The sequence below is a fragment of the Triturus cristatus genome, chromosome 2_2 (genome assembly GCF_964204655.1).
Source record: "Triturus cristatus chromosome 2_2, aTriCri1.1, whole genome shotgun sequence".
Classification (NCBI taxonomy): domain Eukaryota; kingdom Metazoa; phylum Chordata; class Amphibia; order Caudata; family Salamandridae; genus Triturus; species Triturus cristatus.
This window is the reverse complement of record NC_140582.1, coordinates 284,628,278-284,646,276: the sequence shown is the minus strand read 5'-3', so window position 1 is coordinate 284,646,276 and position 17,999 is coordinate 284,628,278. Positions and strand designations below refer to the sequence as shown.

General features: G+C 41.9%; 1 protein-coding gene across 1 annotated transcript in view; it reads right to left on the bottom strand.

Annotated features, from left to right (window-relative positions):
* The window catches only part of LINGO2 (leucine rich repeat and Ig domain containing 2), a 3,888,832-nt gene that overhangs the window by 391,178 nt on the left and 3,479,655 nt on the right, over positions 1–17,999 (bottom strand). The window contains exon 13 of the mRNA XM_085641323.1: positions 6,593–6,684. The gene's annotated coding sequence lies outside the window, so the exon portion shown is untranslated. The remainder of the gene's footprint in view (positions 1–6,592; positions 6,685–17,999) is intronic.

Sequence of the window (17,999 nt, the reverse complement as noted above, 5' to 3'; positions counted from 1 at the left end):
CCTGTAGGTCTGCAGTCCAGCAACTACATGCAGATTTTATGAAACAAAACATGGCCTCTCGCCCTCTATGCATGTATCTTACTTTCCCATTATCAGAAGCAAACGCTAGAGATGCCTGAGCCAGCTGTCAGCAAATGTTACTTCACTAGACATGTTCACTCAAGCTCTGGCATGCAGGCGTAGGAATGATCCTTTGATACCAGCTCAGACACCCACAGAGATGTGTTTTTCATGTATGCTCACTAGTTCTTTTTAGCTCGAAGCCTAAAAGACAGCACAGCTTTCTAGTTGCAAAGACATGTCAAAAGCTCACCTAGGAATGTATTTCATCCATTGCGCACCATTAGCTCTGTACTTTGTCACTCACATGTCCTTGCTTTCTATTAATTTGCTTTATTTCTTTTAGATCATCCATCATGTCTTTGTCTTCCTGTGGAGCATCGCTTGTTTACCACGTCTCTAATTGGCTCCTTCAATTCTCCACAAGTGCTCTATTTCCGGGTACTATTTTACTCTTCTTAGTAAAGCAACTCCATGAGAGTGCATGTATTTTCCAGCTGACTTCCTTGTGTGCTTCTATGCTCACCCGTTTTTTCTCCCGTGTTCTGCTCTAACCCCGCACCCATTGCAATTTGCTTTCCTTCTTCTTCCCGCTGTCCGTTGCAGTTTGTTTCTCATGCCTGAAATTAAAGTTAAACTTTTACCCTGCCCTCCCAGCCTTCATGTCCATTCTGCTGATGCTTCCACTCTCTTACCCTCCATGACCATTGCAGCCCTCCTGCAACCAACTCACTGCTCCTGTTTCTCTCTCACCCGCATCCTTCTCCCCCCAGCTTGCCCTCTCGCTGTGTTGCTCTGTCTCTCACCCACTCCCTCCACAACCTGATCCCCGTATGTGTTTTTTAAGGACTTTGCGCAAACTAAAAAAGCACTTTTAGTGCTATGTTTTGTTGACCAACTTTTCTCAGATTGGAAATAAATAAATAAAAAAGAAGCTTGCCTCATTGTATGTGTGCACATGCATGTTGCCACATGCATACAAAATGACTCAGTGGCCACATCAAAGGGTTTGTCTTTTTTAGTAGTGCGATACAGCATGTCTAAATCCCATTAGCATAGCCAAAGTCCTTGGTGGGACTCATTGGCTTTGCCAGTGCTTTTTTTCCATGGATATCTAGACCTGACCAGTGAAACTAACTTATATCTCTTCCTTTGGTCCAGGGTACAGTCGTTTGCCCCCCACCTCCCAGCTTATTGCGACTTTCTTGTGAACATTTGTCCCTACATTGAAGAGGTAAACACGGGTTCACTTTTTTACGACTTCAAAAACCACCATGAAATGTGTGTCTGCACAAAGTTCTGCCAAAGTTGGTCTGGCAGATAGGGCTATTATGCTATACATCTTAGGGTTCGTTTACATGACACTCGTGCCACCGCTTTGCTGCTTCAAAGCGCTAGCCCAATTGAAACTATGACACGCTTTCAAAAACAGGGAAAGACATTATCAATAATGGGCACTCTGGAAATTATTTATTAATATCAGCTCGTGACAGCCTTGATGGATGAGTTTTAAACCATGGCATGTTTCTGCTATCCTGCCCCGAATTCATAATGAGAAGAAATGTGATTCCAAAAGTGTGACCTTGTGTGAGGATCCTCCCGAAAAAAAGTGTTGATATTTTGCTGAGTGCGCAGGCAGATTGTTCGGGGGGTGGCTCTGCAGCATCGAGTGGTCTCATGAGGATGACTGGGGGTTTCAATCTCGGGCGACTTTTTTGTTTTAACTGTGTTCGATTAGCAACCTGATCCTTAAGTGGGACTAATGATCTGTCCAACGAATAATTGATCAATACATTGGAGAACTCAGAAAAGGCAGCTTTAGGTTAAATTAAAACCTAATGTGGGTAATCTGATAAATGCATGATTTACAGTTAAAATTCGCCCGCAGGTGAGCGTGGAATTGAAGCTTTAAATGAAAATATATGAGTTCCTCTTTTACATCTGTTCAACCAAGTGAGTTAATCTGTGTGTGCACATTGTGACACGCACGAGAACCTTTCGCCCTCATCCACACTGGCCTGTCCGACGTTGGACACCTTCCTGCACAAAAACAATCATGAGAGGTGTTTCATCTTTCTATGTGTGCAGGAGAATGCAGCACACATAAAAAAAGGAAAAACGAGGAGAAATAAGGGTATTTCTCCTCGTTAATGCCTCCTTCACGCCTCCCCTAGGGAGCCATCGGAATCTGACGTATTTCCAGGTTTACAAAACCCTGGAAATCTGGGAATGCGTCAGGTTCCAAGGATGTTGCGTGGGAACACCCACAGCATCACCCATGTAACACCCCTTTCACGCAAAGTAATAGGTGAAAGCAGGCCATATTTACGAGGCTACGAAAAGCCACGCAGGGCGCCTTTATGTGGTCTAACGCACTGGTGGCGCGATGAACTTTTAATTAAATCCCTGAATGTCTATGGACATTAATCATATGCACATGACAGAAGTTAAGCGTCTTGGTTTGTTTTAATCCTGTTAAAATGTCCATCACTTGTCAGAATAAAAAACACACACAGTGTGCCTCTTTTGAACTTTACTTGCTGCTGATATATTTTGAAAGATTTAGTTGTTCATTTCCAAGTATTTAACTTTTATAAGTGTTATGAAACGTTTGACAATTCCTGTACCCCTGTACGATTTTCATTTTTCTTCAGCTTACAAAACGTCCTTCCTTTACAATCAGGGAAAGAAAAAGTAAACGCCCAAACTTCATGTTAAAAAAACATAAGAAGCTATTTGTCAGAAGATATTGCCTGACACTTGACCTTTGCTTTGTACTTAGAGGCGACAAGATAAACACACACTTTAAAAAGTGTCTTTATGGCTCATTCGCGTTCAAAATTTCTGCAAGTTTTTTGGGGGGCTGCAGCACCCCCTCTCACATGCTTCCAGACCCTTTGCATGTTGTAGTTTTCTGAAAATGTAATCACTGTCCTTTCAGACTACCTGTTTTCCTCCTGTCTGAATATGCATATCCTTGCGGCTCGGGTTCCCCCGGTTCAGATCATATCTTATTTCCCATCTTGTGTGACCACACATTGTTAGCTGTTGTTGATTGGTACAGGTATGATGGTGAAAGTGTGTAAATCCTACTCAAGCATGTAAAGAGCTTTTGTGCCATGTCTAAGTCTGCACTGTCATAATATTATAAATGAATACAAAATAAATACATTTTTAAGAACTTAGATGGCTCCTCTAGCCTGTCCCATTCCCTTCAAGCCTTCAACAATTCTACATGCACTTTATTAAACAGAGATTGCTACATATTGTCTACCCCTGAGAACCACCTTTACATTGTAATCGCAGCCATGTCACTTCTCAGTGGTGATCTTTGCTAGCTTCTTTTATTGTGATGTACTTTGCAACCTTATATTCGGCCAAATGTGATCGGGTATTTTTAGACAGGCAGCATTAATGTATTTCATCATTTTTTTTATACGGAAAACACAGCGTAGTCAAAGGTCATATGATATGGCATAACCTGACATTAGATTATGCTTTTTTATCAATGTGATTTATTTCCTGTTCATCAATTCTACTCAGCTTTGTAAAATATATAAAGATTTAAAGAAAGCACCACTTTTTATTCAAAAAAAAGTATTCATGCATAAACCATGTGTACTTAGCCCAGTTCTGAACTCTGGGAAACTGCACAAGGTATCTGACACCTTTCAAAAATATACATTTTTTACAACACTTCGAAATCTTCTTTAATTCAAATTTCCATCTATTTGCACATTCAAGTGCTAGAAATAATTTGCAGGTGAGAGTGTATCAAATGTGTTCATAAAGTCAAGGTTTATCACACCCCCCTTATTTCTCACAGCGACACTTTCTTTTAATATCTAACGTTTATTCACCATGGCTTTGACAGGCATTTGTTGTCAGTCAAGACACACCACTCTATAGTTTACATCACCTTGAAACTGGGGAATTGTATACACCCTGGTAGTTTGAAATTCGGGATTGAATCTGTTCTAAATTACACACTAGGCTGGTCTAAAGCTAACAGGTCCCACATTTCCTTATTAATTTGTCAAATATTGACATAACACCTGCACCAGTCATCAAGTGAAAAACCACACTGGAGAGATATTTACCAACATAACTAATGAGAACTTGCTAAAACTGCTACTTAATGCCTTTCCAGGTCATTTCTTTAAATGTGAAATTAGTTGGTGATGAAAACGATTCATCACTACATGCAGATAGCTAAACTATAGGAATATCACATTTGTAGACATTTACAAAATGTGTTTTTTGTTCACATGCTCTGTATGTAAAACTTGCCCACCTTTTTGATATTTCTAAAAGTAGACAACCCTGAGGGTTTTTCCTAATTTTGTTAACTATTCCTCTCTCTCATAACTTGTGTAAGATTGCTTGATCACCCATTTCCCTAAGTTATGTATTTACGTAATAACAGGCGTAACTCACACTTTCCTTTTAACTAATTCAATTTCCATGCCCACATATTCAAATCTGATAATAGAATATCTTGATTTTTCCACAATGGTGTGAGCATTACCTAGTATTTTTTTTTAGTTGTTATATGTATTGTTTAAACCTTAACAAATTACCGAAAACACTTTATAAATGTCAATAAAAATAAATGTAGTGTTCCTGCTTTCATTGAAAAATCTTTTCTGAACCTGCAACTTAATTACTACTGTACCAGATAAAAGTCACAGTCAGTATTCCTTTGCTGAGGTGATTTCTCACCTCATCCAGGTAAGTATTGGGGGAGGATTTGGCCTAACGGCTAGGGCGGTCGACCTCGAATCTGGGGAACCGGGTTCGAGTCTCGGCAATGACGCTGAACATCCTGTGATTCTGGGCAAATCACGTAATCTCCCCGTGCCTAACAATAATGAATGGTGCTATGTAAGGCGCTCTGATACCCGATACCTTTGGGTCAAGTTCGCGCTATAAAAAACTACGTAAAAATCTTATCTTTCAACTTATCATCATCTGAGTATGTCATACATGACTATGGATCTAGATAAGAAATCATCTAGATGTAGTGTATATGTATATCTATCTATCTATCTATCTATCTATCTATCTATCTATCTATCTATCTATCTATCTATCTATATCCATATATATATATATATATATATATATATATATATACATACACAGTGAATACAAAAATAGTATTGTTTAAGGTCCATCATCCTTTCTTCTGTTCATAAGACATTAGCATGTTTAAGAAAACCTGAGAAATTACCAGAAAAAACTTTGTAATTGACCTTATGTTTACCAGGACATCGGCCTGTTATGGTTCACAGAACAAACCATAATCCACCCACAAGGCACTGCACCTCACACATGATGACATCGCTGACCTTACAAACTACCACATCAAAATCACAGTTGACATTGTATTTCATTTCACGGTTATCATTCAATTTGCTGAAGTTCTCTTGTTGTAGGCTGTTTTAATAATTTAAAATGACACCTCACCTTTAGCAAAGCACTGGGCCCCACACCTCGAGAGAAAAAAACTACTGCGCATGGTCTTTGGCCATGTGCAGTATGATTGGGTACACGCCCTGGTCTTTGGCCATGTGCAGTATGATTGGGTACACGCCCTGGTCTTTGGCCATGTGCAGTATGATTGGGTACACACCCTGGTCTTTGGCCATGTGCAGTATGATTGGGTACACGCCCTGGTCTTTGGCAAGGCCCCATGCCCTGCAGTTGTATGAGCTTCAATCTTGTGACTCTTGATTGGGAGTCTTAGCTGAAAACTAGGCCCTTCACTGAGCTCCTTTATCACAAAATCCAATGTATACCGTCTTCGACTGTGAGCAGCGGGAATTATGAATTGCTGTGTGCTTACGCTCATGGAACATGCATATAGCCATGAGTCACAAAGTCACTAAAACCTAGATTAGCATGATTAATGGGAACATGTGTCCTAACCACAAAGAGCAGTCTCAAAGTTTATGAAACAAGGAAACTGAGAAGCTGTGACTGGTGTGCACAGCCTGGGCTTTTCATAGCAGTACCTACCACATTGGCAGATGGATGCAACAAATTTGTGGAAAATATCCGCATGTGAAGTTTGCTCATCATTCTCCCCGCATGCGGTTAAAAAACACTAATTTAGAAGGGTGTTATCGCTTCCAGTGCATTTCAAGGAATGGCCCACTTACATATGGCTTATTCAAAGTCCCTTTCCTAGGAAGCGGCCTGAAAATCACAAGCTCTTTTTATTCCAGAGAAAGGACTTGGCTGGAGGATGGAGATTCAGGATAAGCAAAAGCCTATACTAATCTCTGTACACGGAATAAAACAGCAGATGAGCTTCTCAATTAGATTAGAAATCCCATTTGCTGAGCTGCTTCAAATCCTATAAAGCTTAAGGCTATCCTTTTTTGCAAGGAAGGTGGAGATCAACAAATGGAGGTAGCTGCATCTCCAGCAGCTCTGCTGACCTGCATTTGTTCCATATTGTTCCATATTCCATGCAAACCTGAAAAATGGTGAAGGGAATTGTATCTAGAAGTGATTAAATTCTAACCTTTCAACCCACGCTTGGACCCATCAAGAACGGCAGCAATGAGCTTCCTCACCGGGGCGGACCGGCTTCTTGTTCTTGCTCCTATTGGGATCCTGTAAATGATAAACAAGACGATGAGCTTCAATGCTCTGTTTGATGCTGTCACAGTCATAAAACATCTGTAAAAATATGTTCCTGCATGCAGAAATCTCAATTATTTACTAGGTGCAATGCGAAGGCTTAATATTTTAAACACCGCTGCTAAAAAGAGGAAGTTACATTTTCTGCAGAAGAGAACAAAATGGAAGTGCTTGGCCTCCTTTTATTAGAGGCAAAAAATAGAGTCCCTCCATTTCGTAAGGCCAGTTGTCGCATACCTGTAGGCCAGCAGCGGGTGGAAATTTGATACGGTTGAAAGCGAATATTACATCCACTACATCGTCTACCTCTACATTGTCATAGTAAGTATATAATTCCTATTCTTACCTCTACATCTAATTACTTATACATAAGCTTGTCATGTAGTAGTTAGATGGATGGTGGATATGGTATTATTGTCTTGCGATATAATACATGCACTATAGTGGGAGCGTAACCCACCACCACTTGCCAAATACTCAATATTGAAAGTTTTCGATCTTAAAGCTCTTACATGTTAAGGTTGTACACTGATTGTAAACAGGTTATACACTGCTATGGTGTGAGGATTTCAGATAGAATGTTAGTGTTGTTAATACAAAAAGTAAGGTGCTAACTGTGCAAGATACAATGCATAGACCCCCCAACTAGGTCCACTGCTGGCACTCTGCCGCTAAAAATTAGGAGAATAAGTTTAGATAATACTTGTTGCAATCTCTGCAGGCAAGATATACTTTGCAAAATGATGAGCTATTTTAAGACATTGTCAAAGCCCACTAAGGAACTAAGAGAAAGGCAAACATTGTTTGTTGGTGATTTCTTAAAAAATATGGTCATATATGTGCTGTTTTAGAAGGATTTGCATATCGATGATGCCGTTATCTATTGCCAAAAGTTCAAGGAAATTTGTGACAAACGTGTGCGATGTCAGCCTCGTAGACAGGATGCAGGCATAGCAACGGTCCTCCAAAATGTGTTTATTATGAGGAGAACATAGGCACTCTCCTCTTGCAACCACCCTTGATTAAAATGCAACTGTAATTGAATACACCAGAACCATCCAGCATTTCCCAGAGATCATTGCGATTTGTTGTGCTATTTAAACTGTACTTGTATAAATGTGAAAAAGATGAAGGACCTATCTACGCCAATATGGTTTGTTGCTGGAAGGCATGGCCTTTAGAGGGCCAATATCTACTTAATAGCCCGCTCTCCCCAGAAGCACATGCTAAAATGTAATGGAAACTATATATGCAAATGCAACCTGTTCCCCATTGTTATTTATCACGATGCACCCTCGAAATGTTCTGTATTCGTTGAAAGATGAAATCTTGCTAGAAATTGGGGCTATCTAATTTGTTACTAACCTAGATTGGAAGAAGGTAAAAAAATATAAAAACCATACATGGACCACTTGGCTGAACTACCTCGAAGACTTAGGGGCATGTTTATGAGCCCCTTTGCGTCCCTCTTGCGCCACGCAACATGGTGCAGGAGCAAAGCAACTTAAAAACAGAGATTTATGAAGCTAAGCAAGGCCACAGTGCTAGGAACTGAGTAGTTTCATAAATCTCGAGTAATGCAACGCTGTGCAAATTACTGCTTTGCCTTACTCTGTGCCAGGGAGGCATTTCCATGGGTGTTGCGTGGGCCCCCCATGCAAAATCTATGGATTTTGACGCATGCACAGATTTTCCAGAAGTGGGAGACCTGGGAATGCTCCGAAAACCTACGCCTCACCAGGTGAGGAATAAAGAGGAGAAATATCTTTATTTCTCAACATTTTTTCTCTTTCGATGTGTGCTACATTCTGAGGCACACATAGAAAGAGAAAAAAGCCTCAGGAGATTGTTTTTGTGCAGGAAGGTGTCCATTCCTGCACAAAACAACCCCTTTTAGAATGCAGCCAAAAGGGTACCAGCACAGGGGAAAAGGCAGGAATGCATCATATTGACTTAAATACGGCGCATTCCTGCCCTTTCCCTGTCACGCAGCGCAGCAAGGTGACTTGCTGCGCTGCGCTGCACTGCATGACTTCGCCATAAATATGACCCTATAGCTCTGCATCCGTAAATGGTTTTATGATGCACAGCAGTGCCTGATGTATGCAAAATTCTTGATATCCACCCATTAAAGTCTTAAAATACCATTGTGGACTGGTTAGTCTCTGTCCATTGAAAACTCAGCCTGTCTAAGAAAAAAATCATCTTGATGACTGAGAAGATTGCTATCGCTCCAACTAGTGATATGGGCCGTCAAAACCGCCTCCAAAGACTATAGCCCCTCAGGGAAATTTCCGGTGGGCTAAACGGTCAATCGGGCCTGTATGCTGACATTTACAGGTACTACACTTCCCCATCGACCTGCTTACCTTTAAAGCTCAAACTCCGTTTCGTCATGCGCTGATATTTATTTCAACCTTTAAAATTCACCCAACAAATTTCTGGTCAGAGCGCGTACAACTGGAAACTGAACTTCCTCACATTTTCTCTTATTAGATAAAAATATTCAAAAATATTTAGATGACTAATAAGGTATGTAGACCACTACAGAAAACTTACATTAAATAAATGTACATATAGCTGACGTGCCCGAATGTAGCAGATACATTACTTCCTAAGTAAAGTTCGTAGTAGCACAAAGTAGTAATCATAAATTGCTGAAATGGGAGGAGCTCTGGTGAAGGCATTTTTACAGGCTTAGAGTGTTTCATTTTTATTAGGGGGTCAATGGGAATCTAGAACAAAATATCTGTTGCCATGGTTTGGTGGGGATAAAAAATATTTAATTTAAGAATGCAATATAAATATAGTGTTGTTTGGGTCAATCTAAATCGAATGGAATGAACGAATGGTTAACTCTGAGTAGTCTCAGTTGAAATCTATTTTGAACGGAATTTGAGGATCACTCCTTTTGAAAGATTTGCATAAAATGAGTATAGTGATTACACTTGTGAAATACAGCAGATAAAGACAGTACGATACCCCGAACGGGAAAGTAATTTGTAATTTTTGCCACACAGACACTAATAGCAATACAGAAAGGCATTCATTCAAGGCAGGGACAAAACATTTGCCTAGGACATCTTGCCTCCGCTGCACACAGGGCCGGACAGAGAACGCAAGCCAGCCCTGGCAACTAAGTTGGACCGGCCACGAGGGACGGGGTGCTGGTGGGAAACACTGATGCTACTTTTCGTTACAGGGGGCCGATATTGCACCACTGCTGCAAAACCAGCGCCCACTAACAAAAATGGACCCCAATGATCCAGAACCAGCCCTCACCCTTCCGGCGCACATGGAAAACGTTCCGCTGGGCACGATGGGTAGAATTCCTACTTTTGCCAGACTTTATCACAAAGAAAGCTAATGAACAGAACAGAGATCCAGCCATCAGCTTAATTACTGCCACTCCCATGCACTTTGGGAATCTGTTCCTGCAGGGCAGGCAACACTGCAGCCCAGCTTCCACGTGCACAAGTAAGCTAGGGAGAGTAGATTCAACTAGGCCGAAGGTGTTGCACGTCTGCCCTAAGATTAGGAAAAGCCACGCCCAGGTTACTGAAGTCTTCCCTTGTTAAGGATGGATGATTCAGGCTGGATGCACCACCAAGTCAATGAGAGTGAGACATGGCCTTTCCCGCTCACCGCATAACTCAACTTTCAGACAGCAGCAGCTGCCCAATGAAGGGAGGAGACAGAGTTCTGGGTGGTGTAGTGGAAACTGCGAATCAAGTTTTGCGCACTGTTGCTGCTGTTTTGCCTGTCCTAGAAATCCCTAGTGGTGCTGAGGCCCATAAAGGATCCTGAATGCAGTGACTGGTGGATTAAGCCAGTGCTTAATGAGCGGGTGGTTGCAGATGGGGCCCACCGGCAGTCATTGTTTTTGGATCCCACACTTGTTTTTCTTAAACAAGCTTTGATCCAGAGCAAGAGAGAATAAAACAGAAAATGGGAATCCAGGAGGAAGGGAAATGCCAAAGACAGTGACAGATGTACAAAGAAGGGATACAAAAACCTGTAAGAGTGAGATAAAGAAGCATGGAATGTCTTGTGGTAGATTAAAGAGGCATGAGCTGGAATCAAGTCTATGCAGCCTCGGCACTCTGCCCTGTCCTTTAATATCACCTGCAATGGGTTTCTTAATAAAACTTTGGGTCCTGGTACTATATTTTATTTTGCCAACTAGGCACTGCACTACGCCCTATGGAATCCCCAGGCAGGTCCAGCGCGTTCCATGCAAGAGTCTCAGTAAACATTCTCTGCTCTCCCGTGCAGTCCTGTGCAAGCCCAAGGCCAGCGTCACATGGCTATGACTGTTCCCCAAACCATACGCCACACAGCACGGATTTATCTAATGTGCAGTTATGATTTTACGATGATCCTTTTTCACAGTTACTAATACAAATGTGAATCTTAGAATTATGAGAGAATGTAGGACTTCATACATCTGCAGTGGGGGTTGGCTGTGTGCAGTTGGTTGTAAGCAAGGCCTGGTCAAAAGCCAGGTCCAGCAGCCAACAACCCCGCTGTGCACAGCTTAAAGCAATGCACAGAACCTACATCCTAAATGATGTTGCCCTCCATGCATAAAACATATGCAAATAGGACTGTGAAGAAGGGAAGTCTAGGAAAAGTTAAACATGGCTGATGACATCAGTTATGCTGTATGTCGTGTGCATTGCATACCATAGGTGGCGGATTTCAGTGGCTTTGCATGCTTGAGCCTGAACCGTAAGTTGTAACTGTGGTGTTTTTTTCAGGGAGTCCAGGCCCCTCACCTGGTCCATGCAGTGTACAACTTTGAAACAACCGAAGGCCATCCAGTGTGGACTTTAGACACCGACAAAGGAGGAGTTGCAGGGAATGGACGGAAGTCACAACCCGCACCCCCTACCTGCTGCGCACAGACAAAGGCCGCCTGTTGATGTTGGTGTTCCGGGCTTGGTCTGCCTACCCCTACTAAGTGCATTGAAAAGAAGTTCACAGTGCAGATTTACAGTTGGCATAGGTTTGAGAACATCGTCTGCTTACACAATCCCGAATATAGTTAGGATACAGGTGCTTACGATATAACTTGGTATGTAGAAAACCACTGCTTCATATATCTGCAAGTCATGTGCTGTTCAGTTGTCTACAAAGGTTTTCTAGAGAAGATGCAGCTATTCCATGGTAGTAACAGCCACAATGTCTTCACATCAATTATTAGAATTTAACTCAGGCAGAGGGATACACAATACTTTCACATTGAAAATGATTAAACCAACCACAGAAATTCAATAAAAACTAAAAGTTTAAAGTGGAGTCATTGTTAGATTTGTTCATAACATGCATTACATTTTTTTTTTAGATTTGCAACATCTACAAAGCATCAATGCACATCAAACATAGCATACATGGCCATTGCTTTATCCCCTTTCAGGGCAAGGGAAGTGATCTGCGCAAGTCAATCCAAAGAGTAGGCGAGCATCGCTCCCCTGGGTGGGGGGGAGGACTATGTCCTCAACTGTGCGGGACTACCTTGTGTGGCCTGTGCAATAATGGGTGAAATGGGGACTAACTAGGTTAGGGAGGGGAGGAAGGTAAGTAAAGTGAGGCAGGGGGAGGGAAAGTAGGGAAGGTAAATCTATTCTCCGACAGGCAGGGCGCACGGTTCATCAATTAAGGGTTTGAGGCGAGTTTGTTGATAACATTATAATGTATGTTTGAAATCCTCAGAAGTTCACTGAAAAAAACACAGTTGAACTGCATCTATGGTTACAAAATAAATCATAAAACCATTGAGATTTACCAGTTATAGTGCAGTAAAATAACCATAAGTTGTACCCCCGTCCTGCATTGCTTATGCCCTCACAAATGATATCACTCCTGACATATTAAATTATGTAAATGGTGTTATACCTGATAACCATTCAAATGACGTCATTGGTGACATCAGTGATTAAATCATTCATGATACTGCTGTTCACATTAATCTATGAACCCTAACAAAGTTTTAAAAACTTGTCCCTGGAGGTAAATCCGGTTGTGCATAGTGAATACTATACGGTACAGGGCTTGGCTTCCCAGGAAAGTTTGTGCGCAACCACTAATCACCGATGTCGTTTCAATACAGGAACACTTGACACTTGTTACAGAAATTGTTCCAAGCAACAAGTCTTCCACCATTTACAATATTTTTCAGCACAGTGCAGGTCAGAATCACATCTTCATAGAGCAACTCAAGGAATCCGCTTTAAAAATCCAGAAAACTCAAACAACATTCTCTGGAAATGTAAACATACAATAGGGTTACAATTCCAGTACAAAGATGAGCCCCCTTCCAACTTCTCTGCAGGACGACAAATGTATTCAGCTTTTGCCCTCTCCCACACAAAACACGGGTAAAGCCTTAGACCTCATTATTTGCAATGAGGGTCAAATCATTGTTTATGAGCCCATAATTGTGGCTGGTCTGAGCATCAACGGATTCTCTTTGAAATTTTTGTCACCAACGCAGTACTAAGGGTACTCAGACACCGGGTAATCCAATAAAGAAATACAAAAGTTAAAGGGTAGACAACTTTATTCATAACATAACAGACCCTCTGTTCTCCTTCCCATGAAATGTGCCTATCAATGATTTAAATCAATTAACAATTACACACAATATTGTAGCAAGAAATGTGGCCTCAATAGAGATGAAGAGGGAGAAAACAAAGAAACCTGTCCCTCAGTTTGCCAAAGATTTGAATGATGAAAGGAAATCAGTTAGGGGGCCTGAAAGAAAATGGTGAATAAACAATCTAGTTCACCTCCAAATGTTTCAAAAGTAGCTAAACCACCACTCCCCACTCCCACAGGTAACTCAAATGAGAAATGTGATTTTTTTGCTGATTTCGTATATGACAAACCATAGAAACTGATGGACAACATATAGATTTATCAGGCCATCCATTACTCCTTGCAAATGATTTACAAGAGAAATTCTCCAACATGTGGGAAGCATTTGACATCCCTATCACAGGACCCCAAACAAAAACATACAGAAACCTATATGATGAAAACACTATACCCTTCTCTCTAATCTAATCTAATCTATATTGAGGGGTATATCTTCCGTTTTGTAGATTATTAACTGTTACCTCAAGAAAAAATATTTCCCAGAATGTCTGAGAAAGAGTCATTTCAAACTCTACCTAAAGAAACCCTCTCCTGACATTCATAAACTAAACAACTTCACATCTCTCGCGGTACTACTCATCAATGTGCTGAATGCTCAACTGAAGGGGCATACGAAAAGAAACAGCCTCCTATGCTCAAACCAATTAGGACTCAATTTGATCTCGAATCAAGTCCTAAATGGAAACCCTGTGAAATAGTGCCATTTCTTCTCCCTCCTTATAACAAATGCACCTTTGCTCATAAATGTTTCTTGGACTGAAAATGTCTGGGTACTAGACCAGGTATTGTGAATCAAGCAAAATCCCCAGGTATTACTCTAGAAGGCAAACTCTCTATGCAGAATCACATAAAATGCATAGGCAGAAATGCTCAATCGCAACTACACACCCCAAGCAAATCAAAATAATTGGTCCCACTGCAAGTTGTTAAGACCCTAGTAAAATCCTTAGATCTCTCATGACTTAACTGTGGAATTGCACAGCTCACATGCATCCCCCAACTCCAGCCTTTGATCCTTGAAATCGTTCCTGAACACTGTCGGGAGGCTCCTCTGTGACATAAAAAGCTGATCATATCTTTCCAGTTGTCAGAGCTCTCAACCAACTCACATGGACAAAAGAGGCAATCCTGGAACAGAATAAATCTCATCTAAGCACCTTCATCACAATGTGCAATCATGTCTTGGGGAGAGGAGTTGGCCTAACGGCTAGGGCGGTCGGCCTCGAATTTGGGGAACTGGTTTCGAGTCTCGGCAATGACGCCGAGCATCCTGTGATTCTGGGAAAATCACCTAATCTTCCCGTGCCTAACAAAAATTAATGTGTCCTCATGTAATGCAACTGGTGCTATGTAAAGCGCTCTGATACCCGATTCGGGTCAAGTTTGCACTGTATAAAACTCTGTAAAGTAAAAAAAAAAAAAAAAATGTCTAGCACAGAAACTAAACTTTGAAGAAAAGAACAGAAATTTCAGGAACACAGATATGTTCACCCTGGACATCATGAACTTCAGAAAACTCTTAGCCAGTTCTGGAGCTGCACCGAGAATCTGAAATGCCTTTCCGTACACCCTCCACTACAACTACCTTTTACAGTCCTTTTGAGGAAAGGTATGAAATAGTTCTTACTAAATAGTGTGGTCAATAATAACAAGACCATTCTTACGACTTAATCACAATTACCTAACCAGAAGACTAGTTCTACTAACCAGGGCCAGGTTTAGCGCTAGTGGCACCCGGTGCAACAATCTTTTATTAGCATGGCTGCACTGGGAACTGAAACCGGCCAAGGCAATATGCTCGGCCAGCCCCCCTGAGGGAGGGGTGCCGCCGAGCGCTTTGCCAGGGCCGATTTTGCAAACACGGCCCTGTAACAAAAACGGCCCCCAGGGGCCCAAAACCTGCCCCCCATCCGGGCAGCGCACCGCGGGATTGCCTGGTGCCCACTACGGCCAGTCCGGTCCTGGTCACCAGGGCTTTAAGTAGAAGCTTTTTCAATATTATATACAAGCCATAGTTGCTGCTTATTTATCTTATGCAACTAACAACCATTGACAAAGCCAATAGTCGTGACTTTTTGTAGGTATGATGTTACTTGTTATATCGTATATCTAGATGCAATGACAGAAACAACAAAATACAAGTCGGGCGGCACTCTAACCTAAACACAGATTTTTAGCTTACATGTTTTTGAGCCACGCCCCAAATTACATTGGCCACGCACCTTTGAGAGACCCCCCCCCCTTATTTTCATGCCACTTAAAGCCCTGATTACATCTATATATATATATGCTTTCTGCACTCTTAAGTACTCTGTCGCCTTCATTGACGTAGTCCGTGCTATCTAAATCTTCAAAAACAAAATTAAAAATTAGCTCAGGTTGGCCCGGGCTAGCGGGAACTAGCTAATCGCCTTCATCTGCGCCCACCAGACCCCCAAAGCTTGGAACCCTTGAATGTTTGCACACGCCGGGCATGCTGGAGTCGGATTTGCAGAGCCAACATGACATTTTCTGAGCGGGGATTTCCGTTCAGAGAGGCCTGGTGGGCAAACGGTCCGCTGCAAATGTGCGAGAGACTTACTCTTGTTTATGTAAATAAATATTACGCTGAGACCGCAGTAATTCCTGGGATTTACTCGAGGCGTTGTGGGCCGATGATTCATCTAAGCGCCGCACCAGCTGGCAATGAAAAACTACACTCAAGATGGAGGGGGAGTCCCTGCGCATTAGTCAGAGATGATGTGTCTCATTGAATGTGTGAGCAGAATGATCGGTTCTGAGCAGCCTTTCTAAGCATTCAGGAGCGTGTTATTTGTCATCCAGCGCTCGCCGCTGTTTGGCAGAGGGCTTGATTACCTCACAATTGGAGTTTACAACAAAGCACCTTTTCCAAATTCAGCAAGGAGAATATGAATTAAGCCTGGGCAAAATTCCTGTTATGTATTCTCACAAAGTTTTGCTAAAATTTTCCATTCATTTTATTACGGAACACACTTAACATTAGGCCATTATGCCAAGTGTCTCAATGAAGCTGTGTTTTCTACAAAATTGTAGTAGCAGAGCACGAAAAAACACGAACGACCAGAATTTAAGCAATTGCTGTTTGCAGCACTCGTGTTTTTTGCTCTACTTTTTCTGCGTGGAACTAGACACGAGGACACATTTCACATTAAAATATGACTCTAAATTTCACATTTTCATTCAGCGTATTTTTTTTATTTGTTTATTAATATTCCTTAGAACATAAACAAAAGCTGAAGGGCAGCATGCCATGAATCAACAAAATGAATCTTGATTCATTTATTTGATAAGAAGAATAATGCTTTAAAAAGGTTATGGCAGATTCAGCAATTAGAGGGGGGATGGAAGGGTGAGCAATGGTGGGTAGTCAGGCAGATATCCATCCAAGGAAAAGAAGCAAAGTCTATGACTGTGCAGCTTTAGAAGCATTGTTCCAGTACAACCTAACCAAAACAGCCTGCCTCAATATTCTAGCCTCTCTAGGTAGCACTGGGGGAGTTTACAGTATCCGCATTCAGGAACATTACCAATGGAGACCGGATATCTTGAGGGCAGCAACCAGCAGGCCTTTAATTCCAGTGTTTTTGCAATTGTTCTTGACAATAAGCAGCGTCATGTAGCCAGTCAATTTTATGTGGGACGCTGCACCATCACCAGCACATTATGACTCTTCGGGGCATATCAACAAGGGCTTTATCTCTGCTTTTTTGGCTTTAAAAGCCAAAAAAGCAGAGATAAAACTAGCGCCCTATCAACAACATGGTGCTAACATGCAAATTTGCATGTTAGCACACTTTTACTCTACGCTTCCCCTTGCATCTCTAATAATAGGAGAAATGTCGCTAAGCCACATTTCTCCTATTATCAAGAATGTCGCTAACCCTGTTAGAGACAAAAAAAGCAGCGCTAACCACGGTTAACGCTGCTTTTTTACGTCTGGTATTTTTCTGACTTAGCCATGATATCCTATGGAAGGAGGATATCATGGCTAAGTTTGTCTGTCCCTATCAACAAGCTAACATGAGATTATCGCTGGGTTTCCAGCGATAATCTCACGTTAGCCACTTAGCGTGAGGATTTTTATCGCTATTGAGATAAGCGTTGCTAATAGCACACTATCTCAGCGATAAAAATCAACGCTAGCCGGCGATAATTATCCGAGCACTAAGTGTGCTTAGCGATAATTATCGCCGGTTGTTGTTGATATGCCCCCTCGTTTGGCTAGGAGCAATAGCATACCCACCAATTGGTGATCAGTGTCGGAGATATCTTTGACGACGCCCAGCTGTGCAACCACCGGGGCCTAGGGAATTACATGGCCCACAATGGCTCCAACAGCATCAAACACATCAGACCAAAAAGCCTGCACTGCGGGGCAGGCCCAAGCTAAGCGTAGGAAGTCTGCTCTAGGTGCCATGCAATGCAGCACAGACAGCACGCATCCGCTTGGAGACCCAGCCTGTGTAGCTGTTCAGGGTTGTAGTACAAGCGATGCAAGAACTTGAAATGAATGAGAGTAGCCTGTAATTGTGGGAGAGGGTCGAGAATGTGCGCAGCATTATCACCATCATTCAGCGAAATGGAACTACCCAAGTCTGACTGCCATG